The 6,680-nt window shown below is 40.6% G+C and overlaps 1 long non-coding RNA gene across 2 annotated transcripts; it reads right to left on the minus strand.

The window, feature by feature from the left end:
- Positions 1–587: 587 nt before the first annotated feature.
- Positions 588–5,024, minus strand: LOC146762763 (uncharacterized). 2 transcript variants are annotated; one of them, XR_014942065.1, is made up of 3 exons: positions 4,863–5,024; positions 4,537–4,623; positions 588–3,210 (listed from the first exon to the last, which is right to left on the minus strand). It is a non-coding gene; the product is annotated as an uncharacterized LOC146762763 (long non-coding RNA). The 2 variants fall into 2 exon arrangements; XR_014942064.1 differs by lacking the exon at positions 588–3,210 and adding an exon at positions 3,758–4,053 and having other exon boundaries at positions 4,863–5,022.
- Positions 5,025–6,680: the final 1,656 nt, after the last annotated feature.

Here is a 6,680-nt window from a genome sequence, read left to right on the forward strand (position 1 = left end):
TCCAGTGTGGCTGTGGCAATGTGGTTCACCACAGATCTGATCCAAAGTCTACAGTATGCCACCTCACTGCTGGTCTTTGAATTTTTGTCAAAGATCAATTCAGAGAATCCCCACAAAACATGTCACAGGAGAAATAAGCATTACAGTCACATCTATATGATTGCCATTACTTTGTTAGGGGTTGCACGTAAGATTACTATTAAGTCATTTGTATGTGGAAAATAAATCTGGACAGGCTGACTCCATTCCCTATTTTTTTATGGCAGCAGAGTGTTCTACTTTGCAGCTTAGGATATCAGTTTCTGAGAATTCCAACATTTCCTTCAAGAGATGATTCTAAATGTTCACACTGTGGATTGTGCTGACATTCAGTGATCTGACTGAGTCCCACAGATATTGTGCACAGAGAACACTGACTCCTAAAGAAAAGCAACTAAGATGGAGGTGACTAAAATGGGAAGGGGGAGCAATAAGGTGGGAAGGACTAGGTGTGGTTCAGAGTACCTGTAATTTTCTTTCAAATATAAAAGCTTAATCTAAACACTAAGTATCTGGATCCTTCAGAAACTCAGTTCCAACCCAGAATGAGTTGAATTGCCACTGGAAGTGCCCGTCTTTTACCACTAACTATTAAAATAATCCTCGGCTAGGTATGAAAGAGTTAAAAAATACTTTAAGCATTTGAATATTAACAAATTAATCCCACCCTAGTGATGCCAATCAGAATAACAACATCCAGATTTTTCCAGACCAGGAAGCTCTTTCTTGAGGAGGTCGATATTGTTAGTCCTTTTCAAGCCAAGGGAGATGAAGCATAGCAAAGTAACTGGCCCAACATTACTCAGTCAGTGATGGAAGTAGCAGGAACAGAATCCAGACCTCCTTCATTCCAACCCAGTGAACTTCATGCAGATCACTAAACATCACTGTCTTTATTTTTGGAGGGCAAAAGCTGACCCTGATACAAAGGAACAGTCCCAAACTAGGGCCTTATACGTGGGCTGTCAGTGCCCCAGCTGAGTCTCTGAGGATTCTTCCATTCTTCACACTGTTATTTCTCTGCATTTCTGCATTGTTAGTTCTGTCATTTATGGGGGAAAAAACGCAAACCAATTGATTTTCTCTTTAGAATTCCAACCAGAACATTATGCTGAGCTGAGCATTTCTGAATTGAAGCAAATCCAACTGCAGTGGCCTTGCCATAGGCACACCCTAATTAACAGCAAAAAAATTCCATATGTTCCTCTTTCCGTGCAGGCATGACTGTTCTGTGACCTAAATGCTCTGCTTTGTCTCATGTTGGAGAGCTTTCACACTGGGGGCAAATTTGTCTTGTGCCACCACCTACATCTGATTACCTTTCAGGTTTTTATCTGCTTTTTCCCCCACCACTTTGTGGTTAGTTTTCAAAGGCATTTGATTGCTTCACCAAGTATTCTTAGCTCCTCAGTCTGTTTTCTCTTTCTTCATCCCACTGTAAAGTTATAATGCTAAATTTATGACATGGCAATTATTTTCATGGCAACAGACTGTGGCATCATAAAACATGATTATGATGACTTCACTGCAGGATCAAGCAGAAGAAACAGACAGATTCTGGATAGTGAAATTCACCAGTCCCAGAAAGTCTTTTAGGGTTTATTTGCTGTTTATTCAGAGATGTCCTTTGCTGCTACAATTATTAGCATCCTACTATGTATGTGGAGTAAAAGGTATGTGCTGTATATATATAATCCCTGTTTGCCAGGGAAGGTTGAGGTTGGATATTCTGAGTAATTTCTTCTCTGAAAGAGCGGTCAGGCACTGGAATGGTCTGCCCAGGGAGACAACAGTAATACCATATTTTTTTGTAAACATACTAACATACAGAAAGCATTCCCAGAATACAAATCACATGAAAATGGAGGATTCCTACAACTGGACTTCTTATATCTATGGCTCTTGTATTCCTGGCCAGTATTGGCTGTTTGGTGTAGGAGAAAATTGCAATGATATCTCTATTTATCTCTCTCTCCTTCCAGGTTCTAGTGATAGCTGCATCTGATGTGCTTCATTGTACTTGAAGATAGCATCAGTGTACCCTAACATAGCATTGAATCTTTTTGGAGCCTGTGGGAAATACTGTGGATGGCCAAGCCAGACTACTCTTTTTAATGGAAGCATTTTTTTTCTGTGCAAAGAATCTACTCTTGCTGGTGTTGTGGAGTGCATAACACAAACTGTGAGGGTTTAATGGGGTGTTTCATGAGACTCAAGCTTGCCCTCCCTCCCCCCACAGAGATGAATTTTGCTCTGATCCTCTTCTTGCTAAACCCTATGCAAATATCATATTCGACATTTCCTTTCTCTCAGCACCAAACCACCTATCTTTATTTTTTAGTAACTCCCCAAAGCCCTAATTTGCCGTGCTAGTATGAAAAATCTGACAGGAACATATGACAGCTCTGGCCAATCTCTCCCCTTAGATGTAAGTAAGACAGTTAATAACCTTTTTAGAAGGATGAGGCAGAAAGCCTGTATATATCATCTCTCTGTATTAATAGGCTACATATGTGGCCCATCCACCACATGTGTGTGGGGAAAACACAGGTTTCTGTTTTTTTCTGATTTCACAACACATCTGAAGAAGATGTTGATGCCATCTCAGCCCATTACATCAATCAGTCACCTGCAGCACCTCCCTGACCCACACCTCACAGTAACTTATAGGGATTTGGGATTTAGGTTTAAGCAGAGGGTATAAAGAGGTTCTTCAGATTGCAAATGCTTTGATTTTTTTGTGTATTTGGGGAAAAAAAAAAGCAAAACAACCCACCACACCCTACTATTTAAAATAGTTACAAATGTGAGTTTTCTTAAATCAAAACTTAGATTTACTACAGATGTATTGTATCATAGGTATTCTAATAGCATATGTATCCAGTGACTAATACTACTAGGCCTTTACAAGAAAGCAGCACTGTGTAGTTTTTTGTGTGATTTGGCCAAAGGAAAGGCAGATTCCTGAAAATGTACACCCAGAGGCATCTGACAGTGGTCCCTCCCTGGACAAAAGTGAGGTAAGATACTTGGTTTCCAGTCTCCTTTTAGGGTAATACAGCAGTCAGAGGCACCCTGGGTGCAGTCAGAGGTTTATCATCAGCCCCTGGATGTGCTGCAGCTTTGGTGCTATGCTCCTGTCAGACTGCTGGCTTCCTTTCTTCCAAGGATCTGGCAAGAATTAGGGAATGAAAAAAGAAGTGTTTCATTCAAGGAATACAAATCCAGAAAGTCATATTTAGCTAGATATCAAAAAAATATTAGCTCACATACAAGAATGGAAACACTCCCTGAACAGAGTTCAAGAATCTTTGGCAGCCCTGCTTGGCCCAGGGCTGCTGATATCCTAAATTAACTGAAAGCTCACATTCATGTGTGCTCATCATCCATGGACCATGGTCCATGGCTAATAGGTTTGCTGCAAATCCACAGCGGTCCCAGCTGCCCTTCCATGGGAGCACAGTGTACAGGCCAGCTCCTCCAGCCCCACCAATGAGCAAAGTGACTTGTTACCTGCCTGGGTATCTGTGGCATAATCACTGGCTTTGGGATGAAATATCTGTATTCACTACACAGTTTACCTGTAGTATAAAAAATCCATTCATGATGTGGCTGCCTGGTTTATGAAGGCTTGGCATGGCTAGAGCTTATATGTTTGTCAGTGATTTCTATGGTTCACCTACCAAGCACTGATTTGGGAAGGGTGCAGGAGGACCGCTGGAGGAAAGCATCTTCATTTATTTATTTATTTTTTAATATATGAGCTAAGTGAGCAGTGCAAGGGCATCCTCAGGAAATGAGGAACAAAGAAAGACAGAGGCTCACATCCCCATATAAGGCAGCTGGGAAATGCTGCCAATTTACAGTGTGGAGGCAGGAGGAAGCAGAGGGCTCTTAGCCCAGCGCTGGAGGCTGGTTGCCATGGATATCCCCACCTCCCATCACTGATGGAGGGGCGTGGGCAATGCTGCTGCTGGCCGGTGGCTCTCTGGGGTGCAGGATGAAGCAGACATGCTGTGAATGGAGAGAGCAGCAGTCAGTTACAGTTTGGGGACTTGAAGGAGGCCTTCCTGAAAGCAGGGCATCCTTTTTGTGGCTGTGACTGTGGGCATTGTGGCTGTGGCATTGACTGGCATGTTACCAAGCCTAGGTCTGAATTAGCTGTTCCCTGGGAGTACAAAAGGATATTACTGAGATGTCTAGTTTTTTTCTGTCTGAGTGCAGAATTTGGCAAGGTTGGGCTTTGAAGCTGCTGGATCTGCCCTCCAGTTGTGAGGCAGATACAGAGGTAACATTTGCAATGAAATTGGAAGGCAAGAGAGCAAGTCTGCATTCACATGTGTAGTGCCATGCTGCTAATTCTGGGGTGTATTTCTCTCTCTTTAATAAGGAACCTTGTTGTAAAACTTTGTTCTTGATTCCCTTCCTTATGATTTCATCAGAGTGCATTAGGACAGATACAACTCATTCTCATACAAGTAAAGGCATTGTGCTTACCTGTATTTGTGTCTTTCTTCCTCTGCTGCTCACATGCTGTGATCTCAATCCTCTTCCAATCTACTGTCTCCCTTAAACAGTGAATGCCTGTGTGAAGAAACATAAACTGCAATTATTCTCCTGTTTTGCTGAAGTAGCAGTAATGAACTCTAAGTACTCTCTTCTGCAATGATATTTAATGAATACTTGTGACAAAAGGATCAAGGCTGTAAAAAACATTAAAGTCCTGTATTCACTGGGCCATCTGCTGCTGTAGTAGTCAAACCCAAACCTGTCCATTTGAGTTCCATCCCAGTATGGCCGTATAAATGTAGGATGAAATTTACCTGACTGGCAGACTTGAAATACAGAAAACAGGTTTGAAATTGTCCACTGTGTAAATCCTGATGAGATACCGCTAATGGCTGTGTTTTCATGAGTAGAAACCAGCATGAGACATGGGGGTGAGGTCCGAGGAGGCAGGACTGGCCTTAAGTGACTTGTGACTCATTTGGTTATGATGTACTGGTGATAAACCAGTCTCACAGAGGACATAGGATGGATTTATTTTCATTAAAAGAAAAAGGAATGCATGCATCATTGACTCTTTATTCACTGTGCATGGAAACACGTCAATGAAAATTTATTCCCAGAGGTACACTCATCTCTAGGCAATGTTCCTGTTCCAGAATGCTTAGGACCTAAGACATGATCCAGTGGACACGAATATGCTTAACCTTAGGCATGTGAGTAATAGCCACATTCAAGTGTCATCAAAGATAAGCATTTGCAGGATCAGGGCTTTAGAGGATGCAGTCTTGTAGAAATGCTTCACACATTCAGTTTGTAATGAATAGAAGTACTTGCGAAAGGCAACAATTTAGGGTTATGGATGTTTTATGATATAAAATGACACTGCAGCTAATGTTAAAAATACTGAGGGAAGCAACTGCCCAGAGTACATTTTTAATGATTGTTTTCTATAGGAGTGATTATCAGTTCTAGTGGATTTTCAGTGAAAGACTTTGAGCTAATCACAGATATGATTGTCAGGTTACATTAATGGGTACCCCCATATACCCTTGGTTAGTGCAACATGTGTCCTGAATGTCAGAAGGCAAATTAATTCCTGCTGTAATGTTGTTAATTGGTAGGGTTGTGTGAACAATTAGTCCATTATCATTCATGATAAATCTGTTCTAACAACTGGACAATTTTTTTTGTTTATAGGAATGAAAGGAAGCAGTAATCATGCTTCCAATCTGCCTTCATGTCTAAGTAATAAGGTTAGTACTGAATTATGATTTTCTGTATTTAACAGGAAAGAGCTCCATACAAAGGCCAAGAAAAAGGGAGATAATCTATCTAATATGCTAATGTCCTAAAACTAAAGACACCAAAGCTGTAATTAAAACAATTAAAACCCAGAAGTAGCTACAAGCTGATTCAGCTGAATGTTAAAAGTGGGAAACTATATATATTGGGAACCTAATATATTTGTATTGATTCAACTGAATGCAGTTTAAGTTATTAAAAATAACATCCCTACTGAAGAAAAATCTGACAAAAGGGGAATAAATACACAGCTATTCTGATCACTACTTGAAAGGGATAAATAGCTGCACCTATTAGAAAGTAAGAAATTATATCTTATATATTAGAAATATATCTGGGTAAGATATATTAGTAAGGCATTTTTAAGAACCCCCATATAACACGTCAGGGTAAGAAGAATCCTGTCTTTGAGAAGAAAGGAATGGTTGCAGCTAAGACCAACCAAACACTGGAACATACTAATATCTGGATTCTCCTATATGTTATTGCGCTACCTGTCACCATACATGGAAAAATTGATTATTTTACACTATATTTCACTAGAACATATTTATCATTACTTTGGGAACTGTCCATAACTAGTTCCTTAGATACTGTATGGCCTGTTGGAAAATGACATATTCATCATGACTGTGGTAGGACTTCCCTCCCCATAGTTCCCAAATTGGTCCAATTTGGCTCACAGCCTTCTCTTCTGCTGTTTTACTCATCACTATGACACTATCCTGCCTATCTTTTCCATATTCCTGCTCTTTGTTCTGCATATTTGCTGCTTGCAGTATTACATCTTATTAACCACGGGCTAGCATGCACAGAACAGTTCTGCAATG

Source organism: Coturnix japonica, chromosome 1 (genome assembly GCF_054131305.1).
Source record: "Coturnix japonica strain WE chromosome 1, WE-NBRP24, whole genome shotgun sequence".
Classification (NCBI taxonomy): domain Eukaryota; kingdom Metazoa; phylum Chordata; class Aves; order Galliformes; family Phasianidae; genus Coturnix; species Coturnix japonica.